Source organism: Falco peregrinus, chromosome 6, assembly GCF_023634155.1.
Source record: "Falco peregrinus isolate bFalPer1 chromosome 6, bFalPer1.pri, whole genome shotgun sequence".
Classification (NCBI taxonomy): Eukaryota; Metazoa; Chordata; class Aves; order Falconiformes; family Falconidae; genus Falco; species Falco peregrinus.
The window spans coordinates 30,958,225-30,983,547 of record NC_073726.1 but is presented as its reverse complement, the minus strand read 5'-3'; the positions used below and the strand labels follow the sequence as shown (position 1 = coordinate 30,983,547).

Below are 25,323 nucleotides of genomic sequence, written 5' to 3'. Positions count from 1 at the left end.
ACAGAAAGGATTTATTTTTTTATTATTACCGTTGTCATTTTTAAAATTATTATCATTATCCCTCCCTGGCGGGCTGGGCTTGCGTTGCCATCGCACTTCCACGTTGCCACCGCACTTCCACACCTCTCCGTCTTTTTTTGGCGGAGGGGTGTGTGCCTGCGCGTGTGCCTGTGTTTGCAAAAGCGCCTGGGTGTCCAAGCCGGCACGGCAGCCACCACTGGGGAGGAGGGCTAGGGAGGAAGGGCTGGCGAGACAGCCGCAGTGCGAGCCCTCCCCGGCGGGCAGGCAGCGGCGCCGCGGCCGCGGAGCCGGGCATGGCTCCGTAGCGCATCCCCTGCCCGCACCCAGCCTGCCAGCTCGGCTGCCTGTCTCCCCCCCTCCCTGCTGATTTAGAGGCGGGGGGGGGGGGGGGGGGGGGGGAGGGGGGAAGGGCTGGGGGAGGGAGGGAAGGGGTAATTTGGGGGGGGAGTGAAAAGTGGAGCTGCGTTTCTTTCCCCCCCTCCCCCCCTCCCCCCCGGCTCTGGGCGAGCCAGACGCGGTTTGCCCAGTGCAGAGAGAGGGGCTCCGTGTTCCGCCTCCGTGGAGTATTTGGGATTGGAGAGAGAGAGACACACACACACGCGCGCACACACACACGCACACAGAGACCATCTGCAGTGTCAATGCGGCGCCTGCTCTGAAGACTGAAGTGGGGGGAAAGGAGAGGAGGAAAAAAAATACACATATATATCCAAACCCACCCAAAGCAAGCGAGGAGCCTTCTCAGGTAAGGAGCCCCTCGCCCGGCCCGGGTAGTGGGGGCTGGTGGGAGGATGCCGCGGAGGATGCCCCGGGAGGGCCGGCGGGGCTGCAGCGGTACCTGCCCCCCACACCTGGCAGGAGCCGAGGGGGGCCCCTGGAAGGCTCCCCCCCGCCGCTTCTCCCCACCCCCGGGTGGTGGGGAGGGGGTCGGGGCTGGCGGGCAGGGACCCCCGCCGGCAGCGGGCTGAGCCGGGGGTGGCCGGGCACGGCCCCTCCGCCCCTCCCGGGGCGGCTTGGGAGGCTGCTAGGGGTGTTCGCAGCGGGGACCCCAGCATCCCCCCTCCTCCACATCCCCAGCGCGGAGGGGACGCCGTGCCCAGTGTTCCCCCCCCCCACCCCCGGGTCCCCGATGGCTTTTTCCCAATGTACAAGGCTCAACTTTTCTCCCCGGAGGCAGCAGCTCCAGTGTCGCAGCCCGTCCCTAATCACCCCCGACCTTCCCCGGCTGCGGATTTTCCTCCCCTCGGGGGGTATTTTTGCCCACCTCGGTGCCCCTGAGCCTTCTCGGGCGAGGGGCTGGAGGCATTTGCAAACTTTTCCTGCTTCCGATGAGGCTGCAGCTGGACAGGGCTGGAGGCAGAGCCCTTTTCCCGGGGAGGATTCACACTTCCCGGGTGAGCGATGGATGGGGACAGCCTCCCCTCCCCCGGCGGGGAACACCTGGGAAGGAAGAAGGGACACCCCCGTCGTTTCCCTTCCTGCAAGGTGCAAGAGAGTTTGACTGCCCAAATCCCGGCTGCGAAGTCAGCGCTGATAAACCCCTCTCCCTCCGTGCATGTGTGTGCTGCAACCGAAACCTGCGTATTGATGCTCTTCGTTTATCAGACACATGCCCTTAAATTATGTAGACAGGGAGAAGTGATCTAAACACCGAGCCGCACATGGTTTTGGTGGAAATATAATACTCCGGCAGCAGATGAGTTCCTTCCAGATAAACAAACCCACTTGCTCAGCCCCAGCAGGGCTAAGTGCTGTTTGGGTTTGTAGCGGCTGCATGTGGCTGCTACATACCCAGCCCAGAGGAAACCCTCCTCCCGGGGCCCCATCTGCTCCCCGTACTGGCAAGGGACGCAGTCTCCGCCGTGCCGGATTCGGGTTAGGATCTGCAGGGTTCGCCTTCAGGAAGGGGCCAGGTGGAAAGCGTGTGGCCGCGCTCCTCTCCCGTCAAACTTGCCCCCGCGCCCGCTCCGCCGTGCGCTCCGGCCGCGCCGCTGGGCAGCCGCGCCACGGCGCTGGGAGCGCACCTGACGGTCCGAGGCTCCCGCTGCCTCTGAGATGCGATGCCGCGCTGCGAGGTTCTGCGGAAAGCGAAGGGGGCTGCGGCTCCCCGGGGCCGCGGGAGTGAGCCCCGCAGGGAGGGAAGGTTTGGACCGGGACCCCCGGGGCTGCCGGGGGGTGCTCTTATTCTGGGCGAACAATGACGGTGTCGGGGCGGGGTGGTGGGGTGGTGGTGGTTTACAGCCGATGCAACTCTCGCAGCCTTCTAGGGACTTATCTTGAGCGTGCACCAGTCCTGCACAAACATTTTGGAAGGCATGAAGCATGCTAACTTACTCTCTTTATCTGTCCTCTGTTTCACCCGGGTCTTGTCTATAGAAGCCGGTTAAATCCGTGAGCGGGTAGGACTCCTGGAGCACGGGGTTGCTTTGCCTTCGCGTCTCTGATTTTAATTACAACGTGTGCCTCTGTGAGATTAGATGCTTCCTCCCCCTGGCTAAGCCACTGTCTTAAGGTCTCGGGGATGAGAGCAGCATTTGGTTTGTGGTTAATTGCCTCGGAAAGTGTGTTTGTTTGTTTGTGTGTGGGATCCTTCACTAGAGCCGGGCTTCAAGCAGTGCAACAGATGTGTGTCTGCTTTCCGTGTGCAGCCAGGTTTAAACATGCAACCCCAGCGCTGTCACGAAAGCCTGGGATTTTCTTCCCTCTTCTGCTCAGACCCATCCTCCACGGGGGTGTCTCCTTCCTGAAAGGACCAGTCCAAGGTTTTTCCTTTCTGTCCCATCTTAAATGTGCAGCACTCGGCGACATCAGTAAGATGCAAAATAAACGACAGCCGCATGATCGAGGTGCTGTTTATGTCCAAGACGTGTGTTTTAAAATACAGGCTGATGATCAGTCACGGTGCTGTTGGGAAGCTTTGGCTTGATGATTGTAACTGCCTTGTAGGCACTGAAGATGGGTGTTAAATCTGTTCAGCGTGCAATCCTGCACCTGGCTAGTGGAGGGATGAGTGCTATTGCAAATCCTCAGAGAGATGCTGAACTTCTCCACAGGGATGGGAAATATTCGAGCCTTTCCTCATTCACTCACCTGCCAGCAGCCCTCTCTGCACCCGCAGCAAGCCGAGTGCTAGACAGCCTGTGGATGTGGCAAAGCAAAGGGCTCAGCACAGCCACGAAAGCAGCTGAGATCTGCTGCCGGGAGGGCAGAAACCGCCTTTGGCAGCAAGATCCCAGGGGACAGAGGGTTGCCAGAGCCAGTTTCGTGTTGACTTCTCTACTTTTGCAGGGTGAGGAGGGATGCTGGAGCCCCTTTTTTGTTGCATCATTTTGCCTTTTACTGAATTGCTTTGTCTCTGTCTCCCAATTTCCTCGATGTTGAGCGGCTGCAATAAAACCTACCTCCTTCCAGGAGGGTCAGGGTTTGATTTGCGTGCTCACATGCTCCAGGGTGAAAAGCCTTGCAAGGTCTTACGATACTTGGGTGTGCTGAGGGTTAACACTGTTTAGGAATTAATTTCTTGTTTGGAAGGGAACACTGAAAAGCTTCCTAAAAAGCTGAGAATGATGTTGCCAGGATAGGCTTGTGCTCTGTGTTGGGATCCTAGGTGGGGAGGGTGTTAGAGGTAGGGCTTTTGAGTTTTGGAGCTAGCACTGCCCAAGTTTGAGGCTTGGCATTGCCTACAAGTGTTTTCAAGCAAAATGGTATGCTGTCCTGGGAGTCACTTAGCTCTTTGTAATTTATTATTCACAATAGTCCCTTGAAGTGAGGTCCTACGTAGCTGAGACTGAGGCCCAATGTCAGCCCTTTGCAGCCGCAGTTCTGAGACTCAGAAGTCTCATGCCCTGCCCGTGAATTCCCCTCCCCGGTTAGGGATGCATTTTGGATTATGACTGCTTCCCATGGTAAAGCCCTCAAACTGCTTGATGCTCAAATAAAAGCCCTTTCTGGTCCCCACCAGTGTGACAAAGGGCTTCAGAGGGCTCTTTCTTACTCCTTCCTTCTTGCTTGCAACACTCAGTTAATGGACGCCGTGTGCTCCAGGCGCCCAAGGCAATGAGACTTCCCGTCCCTGCAAAGTCTGGACAACCCACTGACTTACTGCAGGGTATCAGTGATGAGCGTGCTTCCCTGCATGACTGTGTTCAGGTGAAAAGCACTTTATATTCCTTAGGTTTGAGCTTTCAAGGGGCCTGCAACAAAAAATACAGGAATAAATACATAGGGTTCCTCAGATGTTTTTCATTCAGATTCTGAAGTATTTTAAAACAGTGAGAAAGTATTCTCATTGCCCTGGTGCAGACTGGGAAACCGAGGCACAGGGAGGCAAAAGGCTTAGTCTGCATTTGTTGATGGGAATCCTCACTCACTGCCATGAAATGCAAACTGAACCCCAAGAGGTACTTGGAGATGAGAGCATTGAGCCTGTGCTCAAGAACAGCCAAGAACAGTGCTTGGTCAGAACAGGACCAAGCAAGATTGAAATTTTTTAAGTTCAAATGACAGATGGGTGCTTTAAAATGAGAAAATATCATATTGCATTACTGAATTGGCCAGGGGACAGCTGTGCCATCATGAATCTTGGTCCCTGTATCTTTAAAATTAGTTACAAAATGCTTTTAATCACCTTTGGGAATGGAGAGATCATTGCAAAAATGCAATGTGCTGTGATACTGATAGTGTGCATGGTGATGTTTTGGAGCTGGCATTGCTCTCTGTTGTTTTTGTTTTGACTCATCCCACCGGAACTATCTGGTTTTCTTTGTTCTTTGTTGGTGCATGTGCTTTGCTAATTTTGCCTCATCTTTACTTGGTTGCACCTCGTAAGGTGCTAAGCAGCCACCCAAGAGGTGCCAAGCCTCTGCCCTGCATCTCCTGCAGCGGCAGCGGGTGTTGTGTGGTATCTGTTCTGCAACCCTTTCCTTTGCAAAGAACCCAAAACACCCAACCTTCCCTGAGCCCTTAAAGGTTCTCTGAAGGTTTTGAACAGGCACTCTTTGGTTTGGAAACCCAATGGTCATTTCATTTTAGACACCTCTAGCCCAGTCAGCTTAGTGTGCCAGCTAACATGAGCCTTGCTGGGGACATGTGCTCTTCAAAGGTGATTCCTGGAGCCATGGAGGAAGTCACCTGTTTGCTGAAGTACAATGTTCCCAGCTGCTTCTATCTCAGTAATGTTTGATAGAAGACACCAAGTTCTCTGGGCCGTAGGAGAGCCTGAAGACCTGAGTGGGAGCAGTGATGGGGTTGAAACCTCCATCCCCACTATGCTGCTTATCAGCAGGTGGCGTTGACCTCACAGGGTGGGTTTCACTAGAAAGAGAGAGGTCATTTGCAGACACTCTTGTCTTGCTTTTACTCTAGGCTTTGCTGCTGTGAAGGCTTTCCAGTGTTTTTTAAGTACTGCATGCCAAGAAACAGAATTCCAACCCCAAAAGTCAAACGGCTGAGATTCACAGGCTTCTTTTGCATAGGAATAAACACCACCTGCTGCTGAGTGTGGCTGGATTTGCACTGGTGACTCAGAAGGGAGACCTCATGTTGCCATCTCTCTCGGCTTTCATGCCTAATCTCTTGGGTTTCTTTCCTGCTATTTCATCCGTACACCAATGGCCTGCTGGGGCCTTCCCACCCAACCATTGGCAATAAATTTAGTGGAGCTGACTGGCACTTGAATTTGCCTTGTCCTTCTGATGGGACGAATGTGTGTATCTAATGCAGGTAATATGGAATAGGTTTCCATTACAGGCATTTGCATGATATATACTCATACACTTCCCCCTCCTCCGAGCTCATGCAAGGGCCAGAGGAATAAATCTTGGTGCCTGGTGAGCCCTAGCAGCCAATGCTACATCAAATGCATGTAAATGTTTGCAAAATGAGCCACCCCAACCCACTTGTTATTTCTCCTTGAGCATAAAACCCTACATGGGGGAGGAAAGGTGAGGGTGGAGGAGGTTCTTTTAATCCTAGTATTGTTTTCCTTTGAAATAGTGAAGTGATGCTGGACTCAGGGAGCATGTAGAGGGTTAATATTTATGTACTTGTTGTTTCCTCTGAAGCGAGGAACTTGCACTTGCTGCCAGCAGCCCCCCGATGCTCGTGAAGAACCTCGCTGGTGAGTGCCTTGGCGTTACAACTGTTTGGTGACTTGAGTTTAGAGTTATAGGAATCGGAGCGACAGATTAGCAGTAAATCAAAGCCTGGATGGCTTCGTACTCAACTGCAGCAAGATTTAAATTAAAAATATCTTGCCGAGATGAAGTACTCATAAGTCAAGCACTGGCGTGGTGTCACTCTGGGCTTCGGCAGTGAGAGCCCCTTTGAAACAGAAACCACGAGGAGCCCACATATTGATTCCCAGCTGAATTGGGGAATTGCCACTTCATTTCTTCTATTAAATGGTCTTTCTTTTCTTTCCTTTTTGCCTTTCCGCCACCCCAAAGGGAAGATGATCATGCTGGGAAGTTGGGAAAAGGTTTGCAGATTCACTGCACGTGCGTGTGGCCCTGTTTGACTTGGTTAGAGCATATTTGATTGTGAAAAGGGATTTATTTGTTTTTTGTGACAGGGGATTTGTCTATAATGTAGTGCTGGAAAGAAAACTCATTTAGAGACTAAGGAGGTGTATCCTGTTACAATTGCCTATTGATGGAATAGCAAGTGCTTGGTGTGCAACACAGCTTTATTTTAGTTTAGGGAAACTTATTCTGGGCTGCCAAAGGGAGACTTTGATTTGCTGGAAAGCTGCCCCATGGCCCTGAGCAAGTCCCTTGGCTTCTTGTTTCCCCATCTATCGAACGGGGGTGGTCTTGTAGAAGTGACTGCCCCTTTAACTATCATCTAATAGTCGAATGACCTGTACAAATGACTCACTTTTTGAAAGTAAGATGATAAAAATAAGGAGGTTCCGATCGGGAACTCACTCACCAGCCTGAGGTCACTGGCAGCCACTATCCTGTCCCTGGGCAGTGTCACCTTCTTCTGCTGGCAGGGAAGAGGCTTTCAGAGGTGGTGAGGGACAGGAGGATGTTCTACATTGGAGGAAAAGGCTCTGTCATCACATCCCTGCCAGGGAGAGGAGGTGAGCTGGGAATACAACCACACCAGTTGTGGAGCTAATCAAAGGGTTTTGCTTGGATTTTTCTTTAATGGGCAATTTTTTTGGGGGGGGGAGAACCCCTAAGCCCCACACCCAAGTTAGGATGAGCACATCTGCTTGACTTGCTAGCTTTAAAAAAATGAGTTTCTGGGCTCTTTTGGGAAACCCCTTTTGTTTGTCAGGGTTTTGGTGCAAATTTCTGGTTCTTGCTAGCAGCAGAGCAACACATGGAGTTTTGTGAGCTGTTACCCTGGGACGTGTATGTGTTTAGGGGCAGGGTGCTATTTGCACAGCTAATTTTGGGCATTCCCTCTTTTTGGTGGCGTCTCACCCTTTGTACTCTACCCTTCACAGTGTGTTCCTGGGGGGATGGGGGTTCGTCCCCTACCACAGTCCCCTTCCTTCCAGCCACTCTGGAGCCCCAGGACTCATTTGGAGGATTGCAATGACCTCGATGCCTAATGCTTTTGAGGCTGCATACCCCCATCACCCCTTAGACCCCAGGCTCCACCTCTCCAGAGCATCCAGTCCCCTCCCAGACAGCTACCCTGGGGTGGGCAGTGCTCAGAGGCAACCTGGAGGGTGACTTGTTGCTTTAAGTCCCAGCATTGCCACCACCGAAGCCACCTCCATGAGGGCAATTGCCTCCTCACCCTGAAGACGGCAGGATGAGCTCTGAGTTTTCCTCCTGTGCCTAGCTGCTATGGTGATGAGTTGCTATAGAAACACATAGTTAGCATTATTATTTATTATTGAAAGGTGCTTCTTTTCTTCTTTTAAACGCAGGGCTGTGCCAAGAAGAGCCCAAAGCTGGGTGTGGGATACTGCCCACCCTGTCCACACAGGCTGGTGGGTTAACACTTCCCAGCAATCCAGGCTTTAGCCATGCCAGAGGCAAGCAACCGTGCTGTGCTGGCCCAGCAGGCTGATCTGGTTAAACAAATCCCCCAGTATGTTCCCGTCACAGGTTCCTTCCTTCGTCAGATCCATCCTTTGGAGGGGGATTCGAGTGAAGCGTTTCATTATAATGAGCTTAGTTATTTCCAAACTAGTAATCGCATGTCACCATTTGGTGCAAAGGGTTTGCATTAAGTTCTGTAATAATATGTCTGTTCATCCATCACAAATACTATATTCACAGGACCTTGTAGCGATTGCCTGGTAAATACCTTCTCTTATCTCTTTGCATGCGCTGCTCCTTGTTGTTTGCTGAAGTCCCCCCACTCTCTGCAAACCCATCCCTCCATGCTGGGAGGCAGGGAAGCTCCTCTGCTACTCCTGTCCTGAGCTCCTGCCCAGGCTGAGCCCCCCTGCAGCTGGGCACCCAGCCAGACTGTGCAGAGGAGGCCCCTCCAAGGCTGGCTTCAGCCTGCAAGATGCCAAGCAGAGCAAGTGGTGCTAAGGGTATTGCTCTGCCTGCCCTAACTACTGCTTTCCAGCTGCCGTGGGTGGACAAAGCCTGCTGCAGGGGCTCCTGCTCCCCAGGAATGCGTGGGGTGGGATGGGGGTAGGAGCAAGTATCTTCTGTAGGCTGGGTGCTGAGCAATGCTCTGGCTGAGAGTTGCAGCATTTATAGGCTCTCTGGATGCATCCATAGGTTTGGAGAATGCACAGCTGGGCAGTGCAGCAGGGATGCAAAGCTAGATGCGTGGGTCCCCTGCCTGCAGCCACCAGGTTCGTGGCTTCCCCTCGAAGCTGGCAGCACTGCAGAAGTGGCTCTGCAAGGAAACCTTCCTCCACCCTGCTGCCCTTCACACCATGGCAGCCCTGAAGTGCTTCAGCCACTGCAGAGGGGTGGCTTGGTGGGACCCGGAGGTGAATGGTTGGGAGGATGGGGGGGACGTTCAGAGGCACTGGGAGGAACAGGGCTGCTTTGCCACTCTGGCTGGGGCAGGGGAGGGCTTGGCTTTGCTGGCAGCAGGGATTAGCTGCGCAGTTCTTCCTTCTTCCCCTCCTAGCTCTGAAGGACTCTCAGGAAAATGCCTGGGGGTGGGGTGGGGGTGGAGGGGTGAGAAAGAAAAAAGGGGGGGAAAAAGGAAAGCAACCCAGCTTTTCTTGATGCAGAATTAGGAGCTGGGAGATGAAGTTTCAGGGCTGGCTGGTGTAGTTGCAGGGGGGATGGCTCAGCCCCTCCTTGCACGTCCTGCACAATTGCTGCAGGTGCAGGGCTCAGCTGGCAGTGCAGCCGGTGCAGAGGCTGCCCTGAGGGGATGAGCCCCTGCGGGGCAGGGCAGGATGCAGGAATGGCTGGACCAGCGCAGGATGCTGGATATGGAGACTTGAGCCTAGGGAAATCTCTGCTGTTGCTTGCAGAGTGTGACCGTTGAAGTTCTCTGAATCCCTCCTAGTCTCCACCTTCCCCGGCCTGCCAAGCTAGGACTGGGAAACAGCCTTCCCAACCTTTGAGGAAACAAAAGAAGGCTCTTTAAAGCACCCCCTCGAGCAGGAATAAAACACCTTCCTTTGCAAAGCCTGCTTCATTGCTTGAAGTCAATCCCTTTGGGCTTTGTATGTTTCTTCTTGGAAGCTGTGCTCCCTGTAGAGAAGAGAAAAAAACACCTGAGGTACAAGAGTAGGGCTCAGGGAGGGGTGGAGGCACATTCCTGGGAAGTGTAGGCTGGAGGTGGAGGGGTGGAGGGGGGGGTCCACTGTGGGGGTCTAGAGGGCTGAATGCTCACCTGTCACTGTGACAGAAATCCTTGCAACCCATCCCACAAGTTCAGCTGTCAGTGCAGGATCACATCCAGCCTGCCTCTGTTGTATTGATAGTTGGGAGCACTGTTGGGGTGGGAGATGCTCCTGCATGTCCTGTGTGTGCCAATCCCTCCCCTACTCCTGGTGCAATGAAGTGTAGCACTAAATGGGGCCTCCCCTAAAGGAAGGAAGCTGGTGGTGGCAAATGAAAGCTTGCTCTGTTTTCGTTGGGTCACCCATGTTGGTGTGGGCCTGGAGGGGTCATAGTTTGCTTCTACCACCCTTTTTTCTCCACCCTGAGCTGCAGCCAGCTGCTTGGATATGAGGTTGTGACACTGACGCGTTTGGAGAGAAGTCATCCAAGTGATGGCATGGACTTGGGACTGCTGTGGGGTGCCCCCTTGGATCCCACCAGCTGTGAGACCATCAGGTCTCAGATTTCTCTCCGAATGCCTGCTGAGGACAGAGTCATTTTGGCTGCTGGGCTCAGAGCATCTTTGCAGCCTCTGGCTTTCCCTGCCTGGCCTTCACGGTAGCTCCAAGAAGCCAGGAGCTGCTCACCTTGGCTGAGCAAGGGCAGGAGGCATGAGGCACCCTTGGAGCTGCACCCCTCTGCCTGGGTGAGGGACAGAGAAGGGAGGCAAGAGAGGTGAGCCATGTGTAGCAAGAGCTGGATGCTAAAGGCAGTGCCTGTCAGAGCCATTCAGGAGGGTTTTTCCCTTCTTTATAATGGAGTTGCTGCCTTTGCCTGCCTTAGCAAGATGAACAGCTCAAAGGGATGCCTCTGAATGAAAGTAACAACTTTTAGGACAAATTTCTCTCTGCATAATATCTCAAAGAAAGCAGGAAAAGGAAGTGGCAAGCGGGCATAATTAGGTAAGTATTCCCCATTAGGAAGGGGAAGGAACTATCAAGTCAATTTCCATTCCCTTCTTATTTTACATGCCTGATTTTTCCGCCTCTCCAGGAGGTGGTGTGTGAAGTAGGTCTCTCCTTAGCTTGGAGAAGTAAATAATCAGAACATGATGTGCTCCGAAGCTCTTCCCAAAGCTTTCTAAATCTGAACTACGCTGGGCATTTTTAACATCTTCACGAGTCTGAGCTTTCCAGCATCCATGAGACCTGATCAGGACTTGTTTTCCACCTTCATGCTGGGGAACCAAGCTGCAGGCAGACAGCAGGGCTTGAGTATTTTTGATGTGACCTGCTTGTCTGTACATATTTCTCTGTTTTACCCGTTCTGCATGGAAGTAGAGATAACTTCTTGTCTCCTGATTGCTTCCCAGTGTAAACCTGTGTGTTTAGGGTGTGAATCCATGGAGGCACCTGGCGTCACACTGGGAAATGAGGTAGGGATGGGTCCCCCCAGGCCACCACCTGGTCCACCTCTACCTGACCCCAGCATGCCCCCACATCCTCCTGGCCATGAGACTCCCCTTCTACTCCCATGTACCCAAGGTTGCGCTCCCAGCTGTGCCCTATGTTACCTCTTAGAATTAACACATCGCCGTGTGGGCTGCAATTATGGAGCCATCAGTGGGTGCCTGTACCACATTTTGGAGAGCGTGTGGGATGGTTTATGTGCCAGCCTGCAAGAGAAACGTTCACCTCCCCCCTTGTGTGCCGCCCTGCTCCGGAGTCTGTAAGCAGCGTTATTAAAGGCTGTCGGGAACTGCTGTGGTTGACACAGTCAATGGCTGACACAAGGCAGCCCTCAGACTTTGACTCATCTGCAGCTCACACACACACACACACACACACACACACACACACACACACACTTTCTCTCTCTGTTATGCCTGAGCCAGAGAAAAGACAGTTCTCACATGTATCACCCTTTCTCCAGCTGTTTGTGCCCTTCTTTTGCATTCATTTCAGAGAAGTCTTGATCGTCCTACAGTGTAAGAGAGAGATTTGGGTTGCATCATTCTGCCTGTGCATACCCAGCTCTCTCATTATTTTGTAGTTGAAGTTGCAGTCCCTTTTCTTTTAAATACAACTACATGCATGCATCCATATATATATGTGTGTGTATATTTTATACATATACATAAAAATACACATTTATATGCACGTTTCTACACACAAATGCAAAACACAAGTGGTTAGAAAATGCCAATCTCTTCACCCTTCACTTTTCACAGCTCGTTGCCAATTTTTCTCACAGTTCAGGAAAAGGTCTTGCAGGTCCAGGATGAGATTACCGATGAAGGAAGAGTGGCCTTGCTGCACAGCCAGAGTTAGGAGGGATTTAGGACAAGCACAGTTCTCTTTTTTCCTCCAAAACCCCTTGATCAGACACTGGTGGGAGAGGGATTTTTTTCTAGCTTGTAAGGAGAAGGGGGAAAGGAAGAAAATGTCTGAGGTTTTGTTCCACTGCAGAACTGGGAATAAATGGTGTAATCCTGGACAAACCTTTGCATCTGGAAATGTGGCTTCCTGTGAGCTCAGTCGCTTTAATAATGTTCAGGAGGTGCTGGTCCAGGCTCTTCTGATCACAGAAAGGTCACTGAAGGGCTGCCAGGGGCAGAGGATGAAGGTTTTGTCCTCCCTCCAAGTGGCTCAGCTGGAGCTTGGCCATGAGCACTCAAGTGAGGCAGCACAGCAGATTGCAACTTGGTGACAATCTGCTTTCTCAGCCCTTGGTCATGCATGGACTCGTGCTCATACAGACATCTTCGTGGTTCCCACTGGTTGATGCACAGGGTGTGTTGAGCCTCCTTTTACCCAGAAACATTCTTATGTGGCCATACAGGCTTCTTTCCTGCTCTGCTTCCCCTCCTTCTGGGTACGTATGTGTGGGGAGGATAATTTTGAGGCTTTGCTGTACCTGCACAAGGACATGGAAGTTACAGTGTGATGCTTGAAAGCTGTGCTACTTAGTCTTGCAACAGTGAGCTGGAAGAGGAAAAATGTGGTCCCTTCCATGCAGTGTTTTCATGGGGTGGTTGTCTTCTCTCCTGTCTTGTTTCTCCTTCCCTGGTAACACAGGTAGCAGAATCAGCTTTATTTTATAATAAGCAAAAAGGTCTCCAGCTGCAGGTTTGTGCTCGCCTGCCTCTTCTCCACTGCTCTCTGCCAGTGGGTGACTTACTTTGCCACCCATAATTAGCCTCTTCCAAGGTCTCGTTGTTGCTGGGCTGAGGCAGAAGGTTTTATAGCAACTGCTTATTCTCAGGCACAGGAAAAATAATCCCTTCCTCAGCCCAGTGTTAAGAGGGAGTGGATTTTAAACTGGTTGCTGCTGATGCAGGGTGGTCAGCAGAAGGGAACTGAACTAGCCCATGGCAATGCTGTTACGTGGTGGGGAAGGTGGACGGAGGGGTGGGTGGGATGTGTGTCAGCCTTCCCACGCAGAGGAAGGAATCAAATATCTGCCCTACATCAAATACCATGCTTGATTCCTGCGGGACAAAGTTATTGGTGAGGAGGAAGCTGACCTTCTCCTGTATTTATGAACTGATTCTCTAGCTTGCTTTGTTTTTTATTTTTTTGCCCCTCCTGTTACAGAGTGCAATACTTCATTTCACAGGAAATAACATTTTCTTTATCTTCTCCTCCGGTGTGATTTTTTTTTTTTTTTTAAGCTGCTCAAGATGAACAGGCTTTCTTCCCCTTAGCTTTTCTTGCTTTATAGTTGGCTTGGCACACTGGAAGTGGATGTTGCTGCCCATGTCTGTGTGGGACCATTAGCTGTGCTGGACCCCAGGGATATTCCCATTATGGCTGCTGAGGGTGATCAAATTCTCCCTGAGCTGGCCAAACACATTATTATTTTAGTAGTCACACCCCAGCAAGTTCGAGAATTAAAAGTAGTCAGCATCTCCCTTATTGCCACACAGATCTATCTTTCTTCCTCCTGGCTGTCTTATCTCCAGCCTTCCCCAATACAGCTTTTTCTGCAAATCCTTTTCTGCAAGAGCTGGTCTCGAGCATCTTCAGAGCAGCAAGTCCTTTGGAGCTGCCTGTTTCTTTTTCCTTCCTCTTCTGCCCGCAGTGAGCAGATTTTTGGAAGCTCAAGAGCTGTGTGTTTCCTGCATTTAGGTCCCTTAGAGATATCTGAAGCTACTTTGCTGAAGTTCACAGGAGACTTTTGAAAACCTCAGCCACTGCATTTCGTATATGTGTATATATGTGTGTGTGTGTGTGTGTGTATATTTAAAATCTGTTCTCTGTTCCATCCTATTTTCTTTCTCTGTCAGGAATCCAGCTGTGCAACATGTGGCACTTGTAGGACTTGGAAGGCAGGAAGATCAAGCAAACACAGAGCTTTCAGCAAGAAGAGATAAATTTCCAGAATAAATTCAAGCCACGTAGGCCCAGTCTGTTTTAGTTTTAAAGCCCCGCTGGTAGTGATGTGTGGGAGCTGTGGATATAAAGCCAGGGAGAGAAGAAGAGTTTATTTGTATTATTTCTGGCACCTTGGTAGAAAAACCTCTATTCTGAGTTCACGGTGCTTGGCACAATGTTAGTCTGCATGGACTGTACCAGAGAAACCGCCTGTTGAGCGCTACCTTCGTGCATGGTTTGAAGGCAAGGAAAAAAAGGGAATTATTTGCCCTGAATGAGGGGGAGAGGATTGTAGCTGGAAGAGGAAAGTGCCGGATTTGTGGGGGTGTATGGGACGCAGATGGCCACAGAGGAGAAATATCTTGTTATTAATAACCCATCAAATTGCTATAGCATTTTTACACCTGTGTATGCCGCTACAGTTTTTATCTTGACACTTGGGCGTCTGGCAGGACCACAGCTATGGGCTGTGGGCTCCCTTCTGCAGGCAGCTGATGGGGATTTCCTATTTACTGCAGAGACAGAGGACAGCTTGGTGTTCGATGTGCCCACAGTATTGAGCCATGACTATGGACTTGCTGCAGCATGGTTTGGTCCACGTGGCAAATCCTGTTTCCTGAGTGGGTTTGCTAAGACTGACTTAGCAAGGGTCAGTGTGGCAAAAGGAGTTGCTAGACAGGCTCGCTGCTTTTGGAGAAGTCCCTACTTCTACTTATCACTATGCTGTCGTTTTACTAAATAAAGAACAAAAAAAAAAAAGAAGTCCAGAAGTGACACCTGGATAGGTTCTCCAGGTTCTGTCCTGACAAACTCAACAACACCTAGTACAAAGCAATGCTGCATTCAGACGAACGCCACCACCAACAACTCAAACTTCCCTTCTTCTCTCCCCTGCCTATTTCCTCTAGTCAAAGCAAAAGATTTACAGGTTTAAACTTTTGAAGCAAGGGCAAATTTCAGCCCAGCCTGCTGTCTCAAGTGGATGCCTTGTGTCCTTAAAATCCATCTGCAGCCACCCAAGGCTCCCTGGCTGGCCCCAAGCTGCATGTCCCAGCTGCATGGGAGCCAGGACCATGGACTGTGTTTTCCAGCCCCTCACCCAAGGCCCCTGGGGGCTGGAGCACAGACAATGCTCTCCATGAGCAGGAGGGACCACAGAATCACAGAATGGTGGGGTTGGGAGGGACCCCTGGAGCCCCCCCAGCCCAGCCCCTGCTGAAGCAGCTCTCCCAGAGCGGGCTGCACACAGTCACGTCCAGGGGGTTCTGAATGTCCCCAGAGCAGGAGACCCCACAGCCTCTCTGGGCAGCCTGTTCCCCTGCTCTGGCACCCTCACGGTAAAGAAGTTCTCCCTCCTGTTCAGGTGGGGCTCCCTGTGCTGCAGCTTGTGCCCGTTGCCCCATGCCCTGTCGCTGGGCACCCCTGACAAGGGCCTGGCCCCGTCCTCCTGACACTCGCCCTTGAGATGGTTGTAGATACACCCATAAGGTGCCCTCTCAGTCTTCTCCTCTCCGGACAAAACGGGCCCAGCTCCCTCAGCCTCTCGTCATCAGGGAGATGCTCCAGTCCCCTCATCATCTCTGTAGACTTTGCTGGCTCCTCTCCAGAAGTTCCCTGTCTCTCTGGAACCGGGCAGCCCAGCACCGGACCCAGAACTCCAGATGTGGCCTCACCAGGATGCTCCTACCTCATGTCAAAACTGTTGTGAATACACCCGCAAAGGGCAGGGGTGCATGGGCACAGGCTTATGTGCTTTTTATGGTCTTTGAGACTTGTGCAACACTCAAAATGCAGCTGTGGGATCCTGCAGGGTGAGGGGAGAGAGCCACAAGTCCTGTTTCGGAGAGAGGGATGGCTGAAGTGATGGAGGCAGTGGGAAAATGAGGGCAGGCTTGCCTTCTGCAATGCAGCTGGTGGGGCTGGAGTGCATGTGGAAAACAGTCCTCTGTGGCTTTTACTCTTTCAGCACCTGTGTACCTGTTCTGTAGTGTTTCTTCAGGTCTTGCAACCTGTCTTATCAAGGTCTCCATTTCTGATGAGCAGGATTTTATGAACAGAGATGGCTTTCCCACGCTCCCACGTTAAAAACGTCCTTCATCTCAGACACAGGTGCCTCTAGACTGTGTGAGCAGAGAGGAACAAAGCAGATGGTGCTTGGATCTGGATTAAATTAGAGTTTGGAGTGACATTTTGCTTGCAGCTGACTCTAAGCAAACAAGTAACTTTCTTCTGGGTAGCACTACCCAGATCTGAAACCAGTGGTTATTGCAAACACATAGACTATCTTTTGCAGACTGAACGGGCTCATATGCCCGTTTCTGATGCTAGGTTTTCTCTGTAACAATGCTCCTAAGACAGCTAATGCTTTGTGATGATGGATCTGTAATGATGAAGCTGTGCAAATAGCTAAAACAATTGCATCACCCTCCTTGTGGCTGCTCTAGGGTGATTTGTTGATAGCATGAGGCATGTGTTTGTGCAAATGAAGGGTCAGATCCTACAAAGTGCAGAATACCTGCAGCTTCCATCCCTGTCTAAACGTCTGGCCTAAGGATGATATTTACATAAGGAGAAGGAGAGATTTTGCCTTTTGCAGGTGTGCTTTGCAGCAGCAGCAAGCTGTTTATAAAGTGCCATTGCTGATGGTAGCCTGACAGTGCCTCCTCTTGAGGTTTGTCAGTGTGGGGAAATGCATGTATAAATTGCAGAAAGCTTTTGCAACGGAGTAGCCGGAGCAGATACCTCCTCCCTTCCTCTCTCTGGCTCTGAAGGCTGGCTGCCAGCAGCAGGACTCTGTGCTGTATCATTGCAGGACGCCATGGACGCATCCATGCAGACACACAGCTGAACACAGTGACCACTGCACTATTTAAAGTAGTCTCAACAATGACACTCGGGTATATAATGCACCTATTCTGCTGATGCTGGCAAAGTGCTGCCGAGTGGATGGGTTTAAGACTGATGGGAATTTACCACTCCAGAGCCATTAGGGTGTGTGTTCCTAAAACATGCACCAAAGGAGATGATAATAGAGGGAGTCAGCTATAAAGGAGGTTTTCCTGGTGCTGCATGCACGGCTCTGCAGAATAATTGCCTTGTTGCTGTGGCACTGAGCTGAGGATTAAACACATGAGCTGTATCAGTGTGACCTTGGCCAAGTCTTCACTTTCCTGGACCTCTGTCTCCCTGAGGTGTTTCTAGACTGAAGCTTCTGGAGGTGGGGATGTGCTCTGCGTAGGCACATCTTGATTACAGCACAGGTTGCCCTTGTGTATTTTACTGGGGGGAGTTGGAATGGCCCTTCAGGACAAGGTGTGATGTGCTGGTGTGAGCTATAGTAGGACAACAAAGTAAGAGCAACCTCAGGTCATCACACTCTGCTTCACCCCATTCTCCCATGTGTAGGAATAGTCTGCAAATAAGGGCTGCTGCACCTGATTCTATTCAGCCTCATAATTTGGTAACTTGTTCCAGATGTGACATTCAAGATTGCTGTTGAGAAGGAATTAAAAAGGGGTAGCAGTGCCCCCTGTTCTGGGGGGGGGGGGGGGGGCATGTTTCAATTTATTCTCAGCATACACAGGAGGGTTAAGGAAGATGCTGGGTGAGTCTGCAATCGTTCAGCAACTACCTCTTTTTTCCCCCCTTCTTTTCCTTTCTGCAGCAGCATTTTTTTTTGCTGTTGTTTTGTTTTATATGCTTTTTCTAAGCTCTTGGGTAAGGTAAAAATGGAAATGTGCCTGCAGAACTTTAACCTTATGTAATTGATTTGAACTTCAAATTTGTCAGTGGCTGGAGGAAGCCCATCTTGGGGGAACTGGGAGACTCAGGAGCTGTGGGATTAATGCTCTATCCATGAGGAGGGGATGTTTCAGTGGTTACAGAGCCTGCAAGTCTACAATCTGCCCACATTTCCCAGTCTCTGCTTGTATCCCTTTTCCTAAACTGTCTCTGCCCAGTTTTCTCTTTCTCCTCTACTTCCCAGCCTTCTCTTCCTTGTGCCAGAGTATTCTCCTCTTTTGTTTTCCAGTTGGGTTAATTAAGCTGAGCTGCAGCCTAAGTCCGTTAGGGAGCCCAGAAGAGTTTTCCTCAGCAGTGCTTAGCACCACAGCAGCCTCCAGCTGACACAGAAAATAAGCATGGGGAAAAACTGCTTAGTCCCTTCATCCCTGATGTTGAGCATGTTTTACTTCTTCTGTGGTGATAGCCCAAGTGCTGCCTGATCCATCCTGGGAACAGTGGAAAAGGCAAAATCTTTATCTGCAATGTGCATGTTATTAGATGGTGTAACTTAGTCAAATTCAGAAGGACTTTCAGGTGTAGACGGAAGATCCCCATGATAGTAGGGGAGGACCCTCACAATTTTTACTACCTGCTCCAAAGCACAGAAGTTTTTCAGTAAGACAGTGGAAAGAATATAACCAAGGGTCAAACACAGACAAAAAAATATTAAAATCAATAATTTGCAAAAACTTTTCTCCTAATTTAGTTCTCAGAATTGTCCAAGCCATTCTGAATGCAACTTCCTGTGGTGATGTTAGCCTGAGGCAGACACCGAGCTGAGGAAATCGTCCTCAGAGTGGTTCAGGTCTGTCAGAATAATGAGGACCTTAAAACCAAGTCTTAGCACAGAACATGTCAGAGAACCTGAGCTATAGGTGTTGCTGCTAATGCTTGGTGTAATTATGCATGCACACACTGCTCTGCACTGGGAGTACAGGAATTGTGTAATTTTGTGCAAAAATAAATGCATCTGTATGCTGTACAGGATAAATTTGTGTATCTCCTTGCAAACACAGCCTCTCTGTGTGTATACAACATCAGTTCTATTCTTCTTGTTAACAAACATAGTGTGTGATTATCTTCTTACCCATATTAGCACAATTCTGTCTTTTGTCTGTATCGGATCTGGGCCATAGGTGTCCTGTCTAGCTCAGCAGTATCTTGAGACTGTCAAGCATGATTTGGAACTAGTTATCCTGCAGCAACAGCTGAGCAGGGCTCTAAGAATAACTTCCCGTTGGCCTTTCTGTGTGTTGGCAGTACTGGGCTCGTCCTCTGCTTTGTGGTGGAAGTGTCACTGGAAAAGAAAAGTAATAGCAGGTTAGTAATAGTTCAGTAAGGGTTGGGGTTTTTGGTTTGTGGGTTTTTGTGTGTGTGTTTGTTTTTTTTTTAAGGAGGGGTTGAGTTTTGCTGCTGATTCTTTGCTGAAAGTACCTGTTGTGTTCCTATGTTGTCTGTAAAATGGGATATCATGGGACTGTGGTGGGAGAGTTGTCAGACTGTCCCCCTGCCCCGCAAGTGCTTGCAAAGCTGCTGCTTGTCAGGGCTGCATGCACACTGCCCTGTTACAGCTGTTGGCACAGTAAGGAGAGTCAATCCCCCTAGTGCTGCTGAGCTGGAAATTGCCTCAGCTGGATGCCTCTGCTAGCGCAAGCATGGGCTCTCCATCAGAGTCCTGTCCCTTCATTTGCCTTTTGGACCACGTGGCATCTCAACTGCCCTTCACCCTGTTTAAAAAAATTCAAGTCAAGTGGGGACAGAAGGTTTTAGCCAAAACGCTCTGAAGAGGACATCTCTGGTCTGAGCTTGAGTATTTTTTCTCACGGGGGAATCTCACTCTGAACATAGCAGCTGCACTGAGCCCAGCTTTGTTTTGAACTTGACAAAAAGTACTTTTAAGCCAGAATGGTTAAGTTATAAACATTTTTAATGCAGTTTTTATTAATTTGTAAGGGAAAGCCAAATAAAGCATGGAGTAGACTGGTATTGTTCTAAAATTATTTATTTGGTGCTGTATTGTTTCATTTGTAGAGAAGAGATTGTGCTCTGTAGCAATCTCATATCTGCAGAAGATGTCTGGAATTTGGGGCTGGTGAATGTTGGGGCAAAAGTATGGACTTGCTGGCCTTCTAACATCTTTTAAAGATATCTTTTTGAGCCCATAGAGTTAGCAGAAATAGATCACTTCAGCTAACGTGCAAGTTATCAGCTAACTAGACTGGGACCTAATTGCCCTAGGTGTTAAAGAAACCTGGAAAAAGACTCTCCCTCATCTGAGCTGCTCAAGGAATGAAAGACAGAGGCCAGTTTGTGAAAGAGCTGTCACGTAAAAGTGATAAAATAAATGGCATGTGTCTGCCCAGGAGGTTCATAGGTGCATAAAAACCCACCCAGGAGCATTTAGGAATTTGGTCAGAATTAGTCAGTACAGAGAAAATGAAACAAGGAGTTGTCTTATTTACTTTTTCCCTTTAATCTCCAGTACAGATGTCACTATAAAAATATTGCTAATGGTTGCAGCAAACTGAAGCTTTCCTTCAGGTTTGGGAAAGCGAATGCCAGTCAGCACTACTCCTTCCCGATAGTGATAATATGTGTGTTGGACTTGAGATCTGGCTAAGATTAGAGATGGTCCAGCCAGCCCTGTTTTATGGGACTGTACTCACTCATCTGCTCTCTTTAGCCACTCACATGGGAAGCTGAAGATGAATGATTTGCTGTGTCAGATCTTTTCACTGGCCCCATCCATAGCTAGTGGTTGCTCCTCCAAAATGGGTTGGACACCTGCCATAAATGAAAGGAGGAAATTTTATGCTGAATAAAGCATAAAGGGAGACCGTTCTTGCCTCTGCTGCAAACCCTGCATCACTGAAGAGAAGTTCATCACACCTCTATCTGACACTTCCCTCCCAGCAATACAGTATTGTTAACAGTGTTTTCTTTATGTTCCTACTCCTGCTGCACGTTCAGCCTGTTTCTGACTGTAAAGTTTAGTATAGTTGCAGGATTGATGGTCCTTACTTTAGAGGATCTCGGGTCTCTGTGAGTACACAGCTGTGCTCTGCCTTAACCACATCAGCTGGCCGGTTGCACACTCTTCACGTGGGAGAATGTCCCACGCTCTCTGAACTGTTAAGTACTGGCCACTGGTAACTGAAGCTCACCTGGTTTGCAGGTAGCCTGGTCCTGTGTAGCAAATCCACCAGCTCTACATCCCTCTGAAGCTTTATTTCCAAACCTTATTCCCCGTCCTGGTATCTCTGATTTTCCCAGTTCTGTTGCTTTTACCTCATGTCTCTCGGGCTGCTCTGCTCCAGCTGCCTTTTGAATATGTAGTGAAATCTCAGACTGAAGCCAGGAGATCCTCTCCTGGCTTCTTTGCAAGTGGTTTCCCTACCTCCAAATATAGATCTCGGTGCTCCAACAACCAGTAGATCAAGGTCTAAAGGTTTTGTTTTTTCCTCAAGTCCCATGTTTCATCCTTGCTGGCATCTCATGTAGATCTCAAGAGCAAAATAGCTAGCGATCACAAAGTCACTGCAAATACAGAGTTACTATCTCTGCCAGGCTTTTGGGAGGCAGCTGAAGCATGGTCTCTCTGTCTTACGAGAATTGGCTCTTCATGGATTTATACAGTGCTAATTACCAGGCTTCAGCCTGAGAGAGAGAGGACTTGTGTCTCGCAGATCTTCCCAAGATTGCAAAGCAGGGGGAAACATCCACCCACTGGCATTCAATGCAACATAAACTGTGCTATACAGCCTCGGCCAACAAGAAAATAGTTGCCTGCTGACTCACAGAGAAAGCTGGGGTCAGAGCCCCTTCCTTGCTGTTTGAGGATCAAAGTGGTGGTTTAGGGCTCCCATCTGAACAGGTCCAGAAAATTTAAAGACTTCATTTGGGTACTCTTCAGAGCCCCTGAAGCCTTAAAGGGAATTTGCGAGCATAAGCTTGACTTCTGAGGAATGAAATGCTGTTTTCCTCAAGGCTGTCCTAAAATGCTGTAATTGATATACAAGCTGGGGAGACCTGCTGGGATGTAACTCAGTTCATTTTCTTTTCAATATTCATCATTCCTTTAGGGGCAGAGGCTGTGTTCGTTCCTCTTCGTGTCTAGAGCTGATCAGGGTCTCCTTACCTGTGAAGTGCTGTCCTGGTTTCAGCTGAGATAGTGTTAATTTTGTTCCTAGTAGCTGGTACAGTGCTGTAGTTTGGATTTCATATGAGAATAATGTTGACAACACACTGATGGTTTTAGTTGTTGCTAAAGAGTGCTTGCACTAAGTCAAGGACTTTTCAGCTTCTCTGGCCCTGCCAGCGAAAGGGCTGGAGGGGCACAAGAGGCTGGGAGGGGACACAGCTGATTCAAACCAGCCAAAGGGATATCCCATGCCATTTTAATGTCTTGGTGAACTTGGCACTGCTGACCCCATGAGAGCTGCACTTCAATGAGGTAAAGTAGAGAAAAACTTTGTAGTGGGGAGAACAGTCCCAGGAGTATACGATGGCTTTGCTGGGGACAAGAATAAGACTTGGAAACAGAAGTCAACCTGACACTCTGGGTTTTGGCATTTATTCACTTTTCCTAGTGCTTTGGACCTGTCTGGTCTCATACAAATGTTCCTTGAAGTAGGGTCAACAAAGTTAGGTGCTGTTGTGACATGGTCACTGACTTTTAAGCAAACCTTGTGTGTTCTTGCTACAATAGTTAGTTTGTCTGGGGGTTTACATTTCCCCAGTTACTGTAATAATGAATAATTTTAATAGCTCTATCCTCAGAATACTTTCAGACTGGGAAACGCTGTTAGCTGCATTGTGGAGGGTGGTGCTCAGCTGTGGAGACTCACAGCCAAATCTGCTCCAGAAAAGAGCTTAACCCTGGTCTCTGGATTTCTAGGTTATTTCCGTGACCTCAAAACTCCATTCTTGTTTCTGTGACACTGAATATTTGTGTCCTTTCATTTGAGTTTCTGTGTAGAAAATTCCTGGAGGAACTGAGAAACCATTACAAGCCTCTCTGCTCTCCTTTGCAAGCCTGAAGGAGCACAGCTCTGACCTGCTTTTGTTGATAGGAAACAGAGTTTGAAATGCAGGCAGAAACGCCATCCGCATGCAGTTGTATCACGTGGGGGAATTGGAAAAAAGAAAGAAAATCCCACTCATGGCAATTTTTAATCCCATCATTTAATACGCTGCTGGCAGACGCACAGGTAACAAGGTGATGGGCACAATCTGAGTGCTTGAGTAGAATAACCTGTGTGGTGAGGGAAGGCCATGCTGTCCCACCTTACCTTAAGTGCCTGGCAAACAAACCACTCCCAAAATTAATCTCTTTATCTGGGACAACCTGCAGCTTGTGTGGGGATCTGTTTGTTGCAGTGAGGTCCAAAGAAAAGATGCTCTGATGCAGGATGCCCTCAAAGAGAGACTTGCCTTCAGTTTCCATCAGGTGCTGGACAGGTTGCAAGTTCAGGGAAGAAAAGATTTAGCTGAAATTAGAAGCTGGTCTTTGTTGTGGGAGCTGTTGACAATGTCCCTGTGTGAGTTTTCTTACCATGTCAAATGCCAAAGAAAAGCTTCTATCCATGGTAATCGGGGTTTATTAAAGGAAGCCAGGAGGAAAAAAAACAACTTTAGCTGAGATTAAAGGGATTGTGTAGCTGCACTTGGTGCTGAATTGCTCTGTGCTGGCTCTGTCACTGGGAGTCTGCCTCATCAGCATCTCTGCACAGCCTCCCGCATCCCGGGAAATGAATAGCCATGCCCGAGTGGAGCAAAAGTAAACAGAGGAGCGTGCTGCCTGATTAATGCTGGGCTTCATTAACCACCCGGACTGTGCTGTTGGCTTCCTGTTAGCCAGGTGCTGCATGGTGGCAAACTCACTGAGCCCATCCCACCAGCCACAGCGTCTCTGGGGTGGTGTCAGAGCCACTGCCCAGGAGGATGTGGTGGCTTTTCTCCCCCTCCCACTCTGTTTCAGCACATTTGGGCATGTTCTGGGTTTTAATATGTACCTCTGCTCTGAGGCCCTGGCTGGAGCTGGACCCAGGGCAGGTTTGCTTCCATGGCCTTTTGCAGCCAGGCTTTCATGCCTGATTCCTCTTGTCACTGACCTTGCAGTGTCCCTGCTGTCAACATGTGGCTGTGGCAGGGGACCTGCTGATATGAATCTCTGTCACCTGTGGTGGCAGGAGGGTTGTGTGTGTGAGCCAAATGGAGAGATGCTGTTGTTTCCCATGTTCACCCAGTGACATGTTCCGTTCAGGAGATGTCGCTGCAGTGGGGTGGGTCTGTGCCAGTCTCTGGTACAGGGATGTGACCATGGCTATTGTGAGATTGTCAGTCAAAACTGAATGCCTCTGCTCTCTTTCCTCTCTTCCTCTATGCTTTCTCCTAGGTTCTTCCTTCCCTCTCCGTTGACAGGCCAGTCCTTTGTGTCCTCTTTACTGCTGATTTACTCCTACTTCCTCAGCCATAGTGCATCCTTCTTGACTTTGTCCCCTTGAAACCTGCTGCATTTTGAGGATGTATTCAGCATTCCCTAGCTGTCCCATCTAATAACAGCCACCAACTGAGTTAAAAGAAGTTAGGAAAGTTTCTTCCTCTTAGGCTTTTTTGCATCCAAACTTTTCTTGTCCAGGACTCTGTCTGTCTATCATAGGATTGCAAGTTTCAGAGTCTTAGGATTGTGTCCTGGGGATCCCTGAGCAGAACCAAGCTGCATCCTCTAACTCGGGGGTTTCTAACCTTTGCTGGAAATGGTCAATAACAGTAAAAAAGTAACCACACCATAGGGTAGCATCATAATGTGCTATCCTTCAAGGAGGGAACCAGTCCTTAAACCAAACTGTGTGAGTTCAAGGGGTCTTATGGGGAATATTTTATTTGCAAGTCAGAGTTGAGACACTAGTTCCACAGCTAAGAGAGTCATGTGAGACCTTGTGTGGGAGCTGACTCTGAGACCTTCCCCTGACCATGGATGGAGCCCTGTCTGAAACAACTGGATTTGCAAGGAGGCTTCCTCTGCTTCATTTTCATGTCCAGACTGTTCAAATCTGGTGTAGCTCCAGTTCTGAAGAAAAGAATGATATCTATCTTTAGGTTTGCTGCATTTCATGAAGGTTGTGTAGCACCACAGCCAAACCATGGTCAGAGAAGGAGGTAGGCAGTTTCTTGGGTGTTTTATGCTGTGGGACAATGAATTGACTCACCCAGGAGATCCAGTCTCAAGGAAAAGCTTGGTATTGTTATGGCCCGTGGCATCTCCTCAGTAGCACCACTGTATGTAAAAGGTCCAGCAGAGCAGGGACAGCTGTTCCTGATAGAGGGAGAAAAAACCAGTTGCTTTCCACCAAAAGGTCTTTCCCTACAGATCCCTGGGGCTGTAGAGGATGTGTGACCTTCCCAGGGACCTTGAATGTTCTGGGGATGAG

At 49.6% G+C, this 25,323-nt stretch overlaps 1 protein-coding gene across 3 annotated transcripts in view; it reads left to right on the top strand.

Annotated features, from left to right (window-relative positions):
• Nucleotides 1-521: 521 nt before the first annotated feature.
• PLXNA4 (plexin A4) overlaps nucleotides 522-25,323 on the top strand; it is a 456,052-nt gene continuing 431,250 nt past the window's right edge. Inside the window, exon 1 of one of the 3 annotated variants that reach the window (XM_027785666.2) lies at nucleotides 522-766. The gene's annotated coding sequence lies outside the window, so the exon portion shown is untranslated. Of the gene's footprint in view, nucleotides 767-1,986; nucleotides 2,165-25,323 lie in introns of those variants that run through there. The other 2 variants (XM_005236707.3, XM_027785664.2) reach the window with 2 other exon arrangements.